At 44.9% G+C, this 13,003-nt stretch overlaps 1 protein-coding gene and 1 pseudogene across 1 annotated transcript in view; both read left to right on the top strand.

Moving 5' to 3' along the window:
• The window catches only part of LOC142312161 (uncharacterized), a 378,399-nt gene that overhangs the window by 19,454 nt on the left and 345,942 nt on the right, over window positions 1-13,003 (top strand). The gene's annotated exons all lie outside the window — the stretch shown is intronic.
• LOC142312134 (uncharacterized) lies at window positions 5,361-8,482 on the top strand (annotated as a pseudogene).

Here is a 13,003-nt window from a genome sequence, read left to right as displayed (position 1 = left end):
CGGAGATGGTGGGCATGACCGACCGGCCCCTCTGCATAATGAAAGGCTGTTACGGGCTTCATGCCAGGCCACGCACACCAAAACGAGCATCACACCCACTAACTAAGCCGCAAGTTTGTCACTTTGATAATGCAAGGGGAGCTTTGCCCCCCCCACCAAACCCCACCTTTTCGGGGTCTTACCCCCAGGACCCCCATGAAGACTGAATAGAATTGATGATCAGAGTGTTTCTCATTTTTGCACTTTTGTTTTTCCAAGAAACATACGGTAACTTATTTCTGGCAACATCGACGTGTTAGCGCTTGTTTTTTTGTGGGACAAGTTGTAACTTTGAATGACACTATTCCTTTAATCATATAATGTACTGCAAAAAAAAAGGTGGGATGAAATGGTGAAAAATGCAATTTTGCCATTGTTTTTTGAGTTTTGCTTTTAGAGTTGTTTTTGCTGTAAAAATTGTTGGAAACATAATTCTCCCCTCAGTCTGATTACTGCGATACCAAACATTGATCCTTTTTCCTGTTTCAGTAAAGAAATGAAATTCTGAATATTGGGAAAAAAAAAAAATTCTGTTGCCATTTTCTGACCCTTATTTGGATCAGTTAAGTTTTTTATTGGTATTGTGAGAGAAATATGCTCCTTGAACTCCAAATGAATAAGATTTGTTTTACGAGGACTCGGAAAATCAATACAGCACACACGCTTTGTTGTGTACTCAAAGAATTCTGCTTTATTAGTACATGTAAAACCAGTTTATTTAATCTCACAGGCAAAGGCTTTGTCCATCTGAACTGTGCACCAATAGAAACAATAGTGGCGTGGACAGAAATGTGAAACTTCCCCACCTATCAGTGTTAGCTGAGCCCTCTGACATCATTAGCTATAGCAAATCAAAAAGGTCAGTGGAGCCTCTGTTAGGAGTCTCGACACAAAAATAGCCAGCTATCCCTCCAGGAAGGACCTAGCCAAGGAGTGGCTCTTTTTAGGAGACCACCATAACCACCATATTAAGTGGCCCTTTTAGTCAATATCCAACTCTTGACGAGTTTAAAGATATGACAAGGGAAATATCAAGGCCAGGTATCCATTCACAGACAGCTGTTTCAGGGTATTGCCCCTCATCAGTGTGGAGTAGGATTCTGGCCAGGTGGGAGCAATGCCTAGTAGAGCAGCAAGACAAAACAATCACTGCACTGATCTCGAGGAGACCAACCAGAGAAAACACTGCCAGCAGCCAGTGAAGGCGCTCAACACCGTGAAATCCTAGGTGCATTGCCCCCTGAGAAGTATGCAAATCAAAAAGATCCGTGGAGCCTCTGTTAGGAGTCTCGACACGGAAAATAGCCAGATATCCCTCCAGGAAGGACCTAGCCAAGGAGTGGCTCTTTTTAGGAGACCACCATAACCACCATATTAAGTGGCCCTTTTAGTCAATATCCAACTCTTGACGAGTTAAAAGATATGACAAGGGAAATACCAAGGCCAGGTGTCCATCCACAGACAGTTGTTTCGGGGTCACATGCTCCGGTCATATGACAACATGTGACCGGAGTTTGTCGCAATGCCATTGAACTGTACTGGAGTTGTGACGGATCCAGCAGAGTGGCAAAATACCGCTGATGTGAAAGCACCATTAATAGTTCAGTGTGAAATCTGACATTGCATGTTTTCTGCCACTCTTTCAAAATCTGGGTTGTAACTAGTGACAGCCATACACATGCAGTCATACAAGTGTTCATCTGCACTGCAGTTCCCAAAAATCGGCCAGGGGGCCCCAGACAAGTTCATCGCCCCTGATAATGGCGAGTTGGATCCCCCATCTGGCCAGGACCCCGGCATTTGCCTGGGTGCGCACACCAGCCTTGGTGTCACTATGTGACTGCAGACTTGTGAATCCTCATACCATATGCATTCCACACTGTGGATTCTCCAGTGTCAGCGCCTGGTAATGTGACCGCAAGTATGCGATAAACATATGCCTGGCCACAATTGGACACTAGACTGTTTCCAGCATGCTCAATACACTCGCATTGAGTGAGGCCACACACACTAGTCGCAATGTGACTGGGAGTATGTATAAAGAAAAAAAGTTTTGGTATTGTGTTAGCCAGTTAAAAAAAGGTTGATTTCTCTCAGTGAGAGAAACAAAATTATAATTTTAACTGAAGAAATTAAACTAAAGCAATTGGACTTCATTGTAAATTATGGATGCAATAACCCCACACAACTAAGTAAAAACGACTGAAAACAAGGGGTCTCAAATACTTATACATAATGATGATAAATAATAAGATGCCACCAAAAAAAAAAAAATCTTTTAGGCTGCTTTTATTTGAAAAGGTGCATAACAATCAGCCAGAAGAGTGGCAAGTGCAATAAATGATTTTTTTTACAAATATATAGTTTACCAAATAAAAAGGAGGAAAATGAAAATCCCACATAGGGAAACACCTCCCTGGAAAAGGTAATAGGGTCGCACTCATGTAATAAGGGCAATAATTTAAATCCTAAAAATATTGCAAGCCATGAGACCAAAAATTCCTACAATGATTCAGAAAAAGTCATCCAAGGGGCCACTCACGTAATAACCAACCAAAAACCTACTAGTGTGACTGGAGGCAATAGCCCAGCAATAATATATATAGATTGGTGGTGAAGTGGCTCATGGATACCTATCTGGAGACAACAATTCCCGCAATGTGGGACCCGGTCCCGACACATGTTTCGCTGAGGTGCTGCTTCAGGAGACCATGTGACCGCAGCAGTGTCAGGGCGGATATAAATATGGTGCCAGGAGTAAGCCCGCGACTGATAATAGGCCCTAAAACCGGAGAAAGCTGTACGTACCGCCGTTTTGATGACCAGCAAAACACATGTCGGGACTGGGTCCCACATTGCCTTTTCCAGGGAGGTGTTTCCCTATGTGGGATTTTCGTTTTCCTCCTTCTTACCTTATCTTTTTATCTGGTAAATTATATATTTGTAAAACATCTTTTATTGCATTTGCCACTCTTCTTGCTGGTTGTTATGCACCTTTTCAAATAAAAGCAGCTTAAAAGAATTTTTTTGGTGGCATCTTATTATTTATCATCATTATGTATAAGCATTTGAGGCCCCTTGTTTCAGTCGTTTTTAAAATTATAATTATGTTGTTGTGATATCTTTTAATGGCTAACTAAAATAAAATAAAATTATGTTACGAAGCAAGCTTTCAAGTCTCGAAAGCTTGCTTTGTAACATTATTTTATTTTAATTAGCCATTAAAAGGTATCACAACTACAAAATTATAATTTTGTTTCTCTCACTGGGAGCAATCAGTCATATTGGGAGTATGCATATTGCATACTTGCGGTCACATTACCAGGCACTGACACTAGAGATTCCTCACAGTCTGCATCGCATGCGGTAGGAGGATTCACAAGGTGCTCTCACATAGAGTGACTGCAGACTTGCAGCTTTCTACCGGACAACCCTTTTAAATGTTTACAATTCACTGAAATAAACACACACACATGCACTGCTTTCTTACTACAGGGTGTGCAAGTCATGAATGCCAAAAAAAAGGTCATATACAGTCTATCAGTTCCCAAACTACAGGATGGGCCACTTATATGGATACACCTAAATAAAATGGGAATGGTTGGTGGTCAACTTCCTTTTTGTGGCTCATTAGTATATGGGAGGGGGGAAACTTTTCATGATAAATGGTGACCATTTTGATGTCGGCCATTTTGTATCCAACTTTATTTTTTCCAATGGGAAGAGGATCATATAACACATCAACCTTATTGAGTAATTCAAAATAAAAAGAAGGGTGTTCTTGATTTTAACGTAACTTTATTCATTCATTAGTTATGTACAATTTTATATAATGTGTTCAAAGTGCTCCCCATTGTGTTGGCTTGTCAATGCAACCCTCTTCTCCCATTCTTGACACACTGACAGTAACACCGCAGAAGAAATGCTAGCACAGGCTTCCAGTATCCATTGTTTCAGATGCTGCACATCTTGTATCTTCACAGCATAGACAATTGCCTTCAGATGACCCCAAAGATAATAGTCTAAAGGGCTCAGATCGGGAGACCTTGGTGGCCATTCAACTGGCCCACGATGACCAATTCACTTTTCAGGGCACTGTTCATGTCTTTTCATGTAGGAATGCTCAGACCTGACACCCATAATGTGGTGGTGCACCATTACAGAAGTAGCTCTGAGAAGGAAACTTCATCGGCCAGGAGGAGGCAGCCCAGAGCAGGGTAATCTTATCAGCAAGCAGGAGAGGGAAGAGAAAGCAACCCCAGCATAGCTCAAGCTCTGCAATCGTTTCCCCTCCTCCTCCTTCTTTTTACACAAGCTGCATTATATTAATCTGCCGACTGCCTCCAGGAGTTAACAGCACTTTCATAATTGCACCGCAGACTAGTGACAGTGGTGTTAATACATGAAGGAAGCCAGCGGCGTACATAGAAATCATGGTGCCCCATAGCAAAGTCTGAATGGGCCCCCTACCCCGATAAAAAAAATATGCAATAAAATATTAACATAATAAACAGCATACACCATTAAAAGGTATCAGAACTACAAGATTATAATTTTGTTTCTCTCACTGAGAGCAATCAATCATATTACAGGGATGATACACACAGTGATGTCACAGTACAGGACTAATACAAACAGTGATGTCACAGAAGAGGGGTAATACACACAGTGATGTCACAGGACAGGGATAATGCACTCAGTGATGATGTCACAGCAAAGAGATAATACACACAGTGATGTCACAGTACAGCAGGGGATTCTGTATTGTTTCAGGCAGACATTTAGACTTTATAATACTCACCTGCTCTTGTGATACGAGAGATCATGTTAGTGGCTCTGGCCTCGCTGCTGCACTTCCTGTGGGTCCTCCTGGCTGTGTTCAGATACTGTCCTCTACTTTTTCTTTCTGTTCTCCACTTCTTCTTGTTTGCTCTGCTCATTCTAGTCTCTGCTCCTTCTCCCTCTTTGCACTGCTCTGTGTTTTGCTCTGCTGTCTGCACCTTCCGCACTGTTTTCCTTTTCATCTTTTCTTTCTCCTGCGGCTGTACAGACAAGCTCCACCCCTTTTTCTGATTGGCTGTTCTCCTGACATGGCTGACAGCTTTCCAACTGGAAGAAGATGCTGCCTGGCAACTCCCTCCTCTTCAGCAGAGGCCGCGCATAGTGTGCAATGTGGGCGAGTCTGCATCTCTCTGTTGCAGCCAGCCTGCAGCTATACAAACAGTGACGGACCCCCAGCAGCCTTAATCAGTTGCTTGGTGACCGTCCCAGGGGGCCTATGCCCAGCCCGCCCCTGATGGGAATGATGAAAGTGAAAGCGCACACAGTTCTGACGTGGCCTGCCTCTATTGGCAGTACGCCACTGAAGGAAGCCGTGCAGGTGACTGCTTAACCAACGGCGAGCCACATGGTACCCTGTTTCCCCGAAAATAAGACAATGTCTTATATTTTTTTTTTGCCCTGAAAAAAACACTAGGTCTTATTTTCAGGGGGCGTCTTATTCTCGAGGAGACATGGTTGGGGGTAAATTTACCCCCCACAAAAAGCAGACATCCCCCCCCCCTTCCCAGAATTGTCATACTTACCAGCCCCAGGCGTCTGTATGGATCCCAAATCTCCCTGTGATCTCCCAGCAGGTATGCTGCATGCCTCCCCTGCGTTCGGCTGACACTCGTATAGATCACATCACACTCACTCACACTCATGCAGACGCACACACATCAGATTCCACATCATTCCTCTCTGTGATCTCCCAGCAGCTGTGCTCCCCTACATCTGACTGACACTCGCATACATCAGATCTCTCTCACACACACACACACACACACACACACACACTCACATCCTCACATCACATGCCCCATCATTCCTCCCTGTGATCTCCCAGCAGTTGTGCTCCCCTGCGTCTGACACTCATACATCAGAACACAGAAACACATCAGACAGCACACACACACACACACACACACACACACAGCTTTCACATCATTCCTCCCTGTGGTCTCCGGTTGGCGCTCCCAGCAGCTGTGCTGCACGTCGTCCTCCTCTGCCTCCTGCCGACACTCACACGTCAGACCGCATACACGCACACATCCGATCGCATACACTCACACACACTCACGATATCGCACATACCAGTACAATTGCGCGCACACACGCGAAACATCCGGAGATACCACATGCTTCCAGCCATGTGATACTTCGGCAGGTCCTGGAAGATCACTGCACTGCACTGCACATTTATCGCCGCAGAGAAGCAAGCGATATCGCTGGATGTGGTGTGTGTGTGATCTGATGTGTGTGTTCCGCCGCATGACCTTGATGCGCTCACCTGCTCTCGGTTGGCGTCTGGTGAGTACGATCGGGGGTCTTCTCTCTTCTTTCTTTAGGGGGTGTCCGCTGTCTATAATGAAGTCTCCTGCAGTGTCTTTAACATTTTTTACCGCTGCATGACACTTCATTATTGACCGCGGCTAGGTCTTATTTTCAGGGGATGTCTTATATTTAAGCATCCCTGAAAACTCATGCTAGGTCTTATTTTCAGGGAAAACATGGTAGGAGAAGGTGATTTACGGGTTGGGGACCCCTGCTGTACAGCTTTCTGCTCTGAGGTCTATTGTTACCTTGTCAACTGGTTTTGTTTCAGTAAAGAACGTAAATTTTTCTACAAAACTTGCAATTTCTATGGATATTTTAGAAATGTTATAGAAACAATTTATATTATTTTATGCAAAAATAATACTTTTTATTCTTAGCAGATGACCGTACCAGGAGATCAGAGGGACAACTGATATCTACAATTTTTAAATCAGATGACCTTGTGATCACACAAGACATAACTGAAATGAATGCCGTTATTCCAGATATCCCATCATCCCTTCACAGCAAAGAAAAATCATCTGATCCTTATAAACAGGTCCTATCTTCTTATTACTCACAGACTAGTAAGAAAAATAAAAGGCACAAAAGAGGCATGAAAAATGAAGCTGTTTTTAAAGCAAAGAAGCCATTTTCAAGTGCAGAATATAGAAAATGTTTAGCCCTCAAAATGTCTTTTGTTACTCATAAAAAAATTCACAGAAAGAAAAAAAGATTTTCTTGTGCACAGTGTGAGAAATATTTTAACTTCAAATCAGAGCTTGTTATACATGAGAGAGTTCACACAGGGGAGAAGCCATATTTATGTTCAGAATGTGGGAAACGTTTTTCAAAGAAATCAACTCTTCTTACACACCAGAGAAGTCACACAGGGGAGAAGCCTTTTTCATGCTCAAAATGTGGGAAATGTTTTGCAGAGAAATCATACCTTGTTAGACACCAGAGAACTCACATAGAGAAGAAACCTTTTTCATGTTCAGAATGTGGGAAATGTTTTGCTCTAAAATCATATTTTTTTCTTCATCAGGTAACACACACACAGGAGAAACCTTTTTCATGTTTAGAATGTGGGAAATGTTTTGCAAAGAAATCACATGTTGTTAGACACCAGAGAACTCACACAGGGGAGAAATCTTTTTCATGTTCAAAATGTGGGAAATGTTTTGCAGAGAAATCACATCTTGTTAGACACCAGAGAAGTCACATAGAGAAGAAACCTTTTTCATGTTCAGAATGTGGGAAATATTTTGCTCTAAAGTCATATTTCTTTCTTCATCAGGTAATGCATGCAAAGGAAAAACCTTTTTCATGTTCAGAATGTGGGAGATGTTTTGCAAGAAAATCATATCTTGTTAAACATCAGAGAACTCACACAGGAGAGAAACCTTTTTCATGTTCAGAATGTGAAAAATGTTTTGCAGAGAAATCAAGTCTTGCTATACACCAGAGAACTCACACAGGGGAGAAACCTTTTTCATGTTCAGAATGTGGGAAATGTTTTGCAGAGAAATCACATCTTGTAAGACATCATAGAACTCACATAGGGGAGAAACCTTTTTTATGTTCAGAATGTGGGAAATGTTTTGCAGAGAAATCAAGTCTTGTTATACACCAGAGAACTCACACAGGAGAGAAACCTTTTTCATGTTCAAACTGTGGGAAATGTTTTGCAGATAAATCAAGTCTTGTTATACACCAGAGCACTCACACAGGGGAGAAACCTTTTTCATGTTCAGAATGTGAAAAATGTTTTGCAAATAAATCACATCTTGTTAGACACCAGCGAACTCATATAGGGGATAAACCTTTTTCATGTTTAGAATGTGGAAAATGTTTTGCACAGAAATCAACTCTTGTTGAACACAAAAGAACTCACACAGGGGAGAAACCTTTTTCATGTTCAGAATGTGGGAAAAGTTTTACAGTGAAATCAGCTCTTGTTACACACCTGAGAACTCACTCAGGAGAGAAACCTTTTTCATGTTCAGAATGTGGGAAATGTTTTGCGAAGAAATCAAATTTTGTTAGACACCAGAGAACTCACACAGGATAGAAGCCTTTTTAAACTCCCAATATTAATAATCTGCCATTTATTACTTTTTTTATATCTTTGGCTTTATATCCACAATCATGTCAAAAGAAATGTCTTTATGTATATTACAGTAATAAACCTATTTATGTTGTAAGTTACTATTTACATCTACGCTCCATTACCTTTTTGTGGGAAAGTCTGATGTCATCCATTTTTTGTGATCCAGGTTTTTCCCTTATGATCTGCGGCCAGTACCAGTGAGCTCATATAGTTACAGTATTCTGAAATGCTGTATATAAGAACCCAGGCCACTCTGTAAACTGTAAAAAACACATTTATAATACTCACCTAGGGGGCGGTCCAGTCCAATGGGTGTCGCTGTTGTCCGGTTCGGCATCTCCTCCATCTTCTCCAATCTCCGTCCTCCTGCCCAGCCCCTTGTATGATATGTCCAAGGTCATTCACAGAGAGGGCTCCATTGCGCTGCACCGTAGGCACACTTTGATGTGCATGGCTGAAGGCAGATCAAAGTCCTGTAGCGTGCATTTGACCTTCTCTCGCACCTGTGCATTACAGTACTTTGCTCTGCCCACTGGCAAGTTCCCCAATTTTTGGAACCAATCAAGGTGGCTTAACCCTTCAAATACGGCCATCCAGCAACAGCAGTGCATGAGATTAGTGATCAAACTAAAAAATATTACCGTATTTTTCGGATTATAAGACGCACTTTGCCACCCAAAACTTTGGGAGGAAAATGAGGGGTGCGTCTTAAAATCCGAATGTAGCTTACCGGGGGGGGGTGGGGGTTGTGCAGAGGGGTCAAAGGAGGCAGGGAGATGCTCCGAGCAATGCACTGTGCTGCCGGCGTTGCTGGTCTGTGCGACGCTGTTCTGTGCATTGGGCAGCGCCGCTCTGGTCTGTTTGGAGCCGCTCCGATCTGCTCTGTGTACGGCTGCTCTGTTTTGCTCGGCTGGTCTGTGCACGGCTGCTCCGTCCTGCTCGGTGCACGGCTGCTCCGTCCTCCTCGGTTGCTCTGTGCACGGCTGCTCCGTCCTGCTTGGCTGCTCCGTCCTGCACGGCTGCTCCGTCCTGCTCGGCTGCTCGGTGCACGGCTGCTCCGTCCTGCTCGGCTGCTCGGTGCACGGCTGCTCCCTCCTGCTTGGCTGCTCTGTGCACGTCTGCTCCGTTCTGCTCGGCGCTCGACTGCTCCATCACCAGCTCCGCGCAGAGCGGCGTCGCCGGCCCCACACAGAGCAGAGCGACGCCGGCCCCGCACAGAGCAGAGCGACGCCAGCCCCGCACAGAGCAGAGCGACGCCAGCCCCGCACAGAGCAGAGCGACGCCGGCCCCGCACAGAGCAGAGCGACACCGGCCCCGCACAGAGCAGAGCGACACTGGCCCCGCACAGAGCAGAGCGTCGCCGGCCCCGCACAGAGCAGCACCCGCAGTGAGTATCTGGGCCCCCTCTATACTACTTGCAGTACTCCAGTACTGCCCCTGCCTCCTGTGACCCCCGCTCTTCTGCAGACCCCCCCCTTCCTGGTAAGACACCACCAGATTATAATTATTTTTTTTACCTTTTTTTTCCCTCCAAATTTGGAGTGCGTCTTATAATCCGGTGCGTCTTATAAAACGAAAAACATGGTAATTTTGTAAAAAAAAAAATGAAAAACAACAAACAAAACTCAGTGTCACTGCTACATTGGGGTCACATGATACAGTCAGCTCTCTGATGATAAATAAGGTAAGCTTTACAAAATTCCACACAGACACCTCCTGTCTATACGGGCACAAGAAAGGACAGGGGGTGATCCACACAACCTCCGATGTGACACTCACAACCCTGACAGCCTGAGGGACCCTGTTCACTAGACCCAGTGAAACAGAGACCTGCCTGCTGTTAAGGCTGACACCAGTTCCTCGTTAGATATACAGTAAACCTACTCGGTAGCGTGATTATATCGGGCCAGAAACCAGCACGATAGCATGTAACAAATCAAGACCACAGACGCGTGAATTTGTGGATCGAGATAAAAGAGCAAACCAATGTTAAATTGGATATTTAATTACCTTAGGTGCTCACTAGACAAAACAATATATACACAAAGGAAATAATATAATAATATTCATTTACTTATATAACGCCATTAATTCCACAGCACTTTATGTAGATCAGCAACACTGTCCCCATTGGATATCACAATCTAAATTCCATATCAGTATGTCTTTGGAGTGTGGTAGGAAACTGGATTACCCAAAAGAAACCCACGCAAACCCGGGAAGCACATACAAACTCTCTGCAGATGCTTTCATTGGTGGGAAATGAACCCAGATCCCCAGCTTTGCAAGACTGTAGTTTTAACTACTGAGCCACTGTGCCACCCGATGATAGTTACATAAGCAAATACAGAGGATGGTACAAGAGTTATAAGCAGATTAAATCACTTACCATCATGACCTCCCCTCAGAAGACTACCTTCGGCCACTGCCTTCCACTAGCAAATAACCCCTTAGTTGGTCACTGCCTTTCCCACCCCTGGGATGGTCTTAATGGCCCTCCCCTGGGTCTGCTGGTTGAAAACACCAAAACCTATTATGGATCATAACCAGAGATGGGTGAATCTATGGATGTTCGGGTTTTGCGTCTTGAGCCGGACATAAATAAAAAGTCCAGATTGGGACCACACTTGACCCGAACTTGAGCCCAAGCCTCAAACCCCACATAAGTCAATGGGTACCCAAACTTAAGTGCTATAAATTAGTCGTACTAAGGGCTAAAGGGCTGCAAAAGGAAGCCAAATGGAGATTAAAGCAGAACAATTATACTTCGAGTTTTCGCATGGCTCTCACACGGTTTCCAGGTCTGCTCCTTAAATCTTACAAATATTCACTGTTTCCCCCGCCCACCCTCTGTGACAGTGTGTGTGATTTATTGTAGTCCTTCTTCCCCCACCCACCCTCTGTGCTGGTGTCTGTGATTGGTTGCCCTCACATTAACTGTCTGAGTCCCCGACGAATGTAAAAATATTTGGAGAAAATGGCTTGTGGTCCCCTGTATTTTGATACCCAGCGCACATAAAGCAGACAGCTGGAGGCTGCAGTCCCCAGCTGTGTGCTTTATCGTGGCTGTGTATAAAGATAGAAGGAGCCCCACACGACTTTTTTTTTTTAAATATATAATTTTGAAAACTGTATGGGGACCCCCCTTCAAATTTATACCCGACCAAGATTAAGCAGACAGCTGTTGACTGGTATTCTCAGGCTGTGGTTGTCCATGGATATTGGGCCCTCCCCAACCTAAAAATAGCCCACAGCCACCTCAGAAGTGGTGCATCTTGTAGATGTGCCAGTCCGGGCCATAATCTGTCACAGGGCCTGTGCAGATAGCAGTGGGGGTTCCTAGACTGACCCTCAGGCTAGGGGGCCCTATCCCTAATCCCAGGGATACCATTGAAGATTGGGATGCCTTGGCCTCCTTCCTGGCCCTGATCTAAATTCCCATTCTCCAGGACAGGAGTGTTGTAAACCGCACAGAAATAGACAGAGAGTAAAACCAAAACTCTGTCACACTGCACCCACACAGAGGTATAATACCGTAAGATATTAGGAAGAAAACCAGAGCAGAGAGGAAACAACAAGGCGACGGGGGAACTTCACAACAACACCAACCAAATACCACAATTTTCTCCAGCACATATGAGACACCAAACCACACAACTAAACATGGAAATTCTAGCTCGCATGGGTATGTAACGGGGTGCCAGGGGTGCCTCCAGGGTTGTAGTCGTGGCCCTTGCTATCAGGCTTACCCCTGGCTCCGCCGTCACTATCGGGACGGGAGATGTCTCGGTGGGGCAGAGTGTGGTGGTGCAGATGTCGTCCGACGTATAAACACTTTCCAGGCATGATTCGGTGCAAACAAAAGGCATTCTTTATTACACAGTTCTTCACACAACCGGCAGTTATAGATGACACTTCACACTTCCTTTAGCTGAGGGAAAGCCTGTCCTGACGTCTCCTCCAGTGGGGATGTGCCCGGCTAATCTGCTTCACCTGGCTCCCACTACGGCTACCCACAGACCGGACCCACACCGGTACTGCTTCGCACTTTGAGGTTCCGCCCGCTCCTTTTCTCTCCGGCTTCCCTATTCATCCAGCTCCCACACTCTGCCCCTGCTCTGCTTCCACTCTTGAGGACACTTCTTCTCTTCTTCCCTTCTTTCTTTCTTTCTTTCTGCCCACTCAGCTCCACACTCTGCCCCTGGCTGTTCCTTCTCCCCCGTCCCGGAATCAACTGACTTCAACACACACACACTTCTCTCTCTAAGCTGCCGGCTCCTCCTCTCTCCTGCCCTGTTTCTATGGGGACAGCCGTCCCACCAGGGCTCTAGGGGAAAACCCACTGCACAGTAAAAACATGTTTATTAATAACATCAACAGTAACTACCCCAGAGTGAGGTATCTTCAGGGGGAAACTGCACCTCCTTGTAAGGGGTCTGCCCACCCCTTACATTCCTCCCCTCTTTAAGCCTAAGCCTCCCGGCAAGGCTCGAA

Source organism: Anomaloglossus baeobatrachus, chromosome 5 (assembly GCF_048569485.1).
Source record: "Anomaloglossus baeobatrachus isolate aAnoBae1 chromosome 5, aAnoBae1.hap1, whole genome shotgun sequence".
Lineage (NCBI taxonomy): Eukaryota > Metazoa > Chordata > Amphibia > Anura > Aromobatidae > Anomaloglossus > Anomaloglossus baeobatrachus.
The sequence above is the reverse complement of the archived record's forward strand: the minus strand, read 5'-3'. Positions and strand labels throughout refer to the sequence as shown.